This window comes from Bison bison, unplaced genomic scaffold (assembly GCF_000754665.1).
Source record: "Bison bison bison isolate TAMUID 2011002044 unplaced genomic scaffold, Bison_UMD1.0 scf7180017864468, whole genome shotgun sequence".
Lineage (NCBI taxonomy): Eukaryota > Metazoa > Chordata > Mammalia > Artiodactyla > Bovidae > Bison > Bison bison.
In genome coordinates this window covers 4,761,711-4,762,527 of record NW_011495029.1, presented here as the reverse complement: position 1 = coordinate 4,762,527, position 817 = coordinate 4,761,711, and positions in this window count along the sequence as shown.

The window sequence follows — 817 nt, the reverse complement described above, 5'->3', positions numbered from 1 at the left end:
CACTGGGCTAGAGAGACTAAAGAGACATGATTGGATTTCAGGGCTACCAAGTAGTGTGGACATAGAGGACCAAAATCCCAGATAAAAGTTAATTGCAGAAAACTGAGCATGATTTTGTGCATAGAATTTCTTGAGACACTTGACAACCCCTATGCTGTTCTTGCACACATGCCTAGTTTAGAAGCAGATAAGTAATGGGGAAAGTAGCTCTTAAGACCCAAATTATTTAGGGAGAATTCAGCAACTGTGTGGTCTGAGGAAACAAGAACTGGAATTAAGGACTTTATTTTTTTGAAGTGTAGGAAGGCCTTCATCCTAAATTTAGAATCATACACACATAGGACAGCATTCTATGAATCAAAGGTATCTTTTTTTTTTTTTACATTTTATTTTTTATTTAAATTAAAAAAAAATTACTATTATTTTTTTACTTTACAATATTGCATTGGTTTTGCCATACATCAACATGCTCTAACTCTACTTGCCAGCTAGGAAAAATACAACTCCTTGTGGAATGAAATAACATCATCAACCAAAACTTTAACGATTTTTCATACACATAAGAAATTACATATACACACATAACACTGTATTCAGCATTTAAAAAGTTGTTGCCAGAAAGTAAGGTTAGATGATTGAAAACCAATAGGAAAAAAACAAGACAGGAAATAGAGTGAAATGAGAGAATATTGAAGTTACTTGCACTCATCCCACATGCTAGTAAAGTAATGCTCAAAATTCTCCAAGCCAGGCTTCAGCAATAAATGAACTGTGAACTTCCTGATGTTCAAGCTGGTTTTAGAAAAGACAGAAGAAC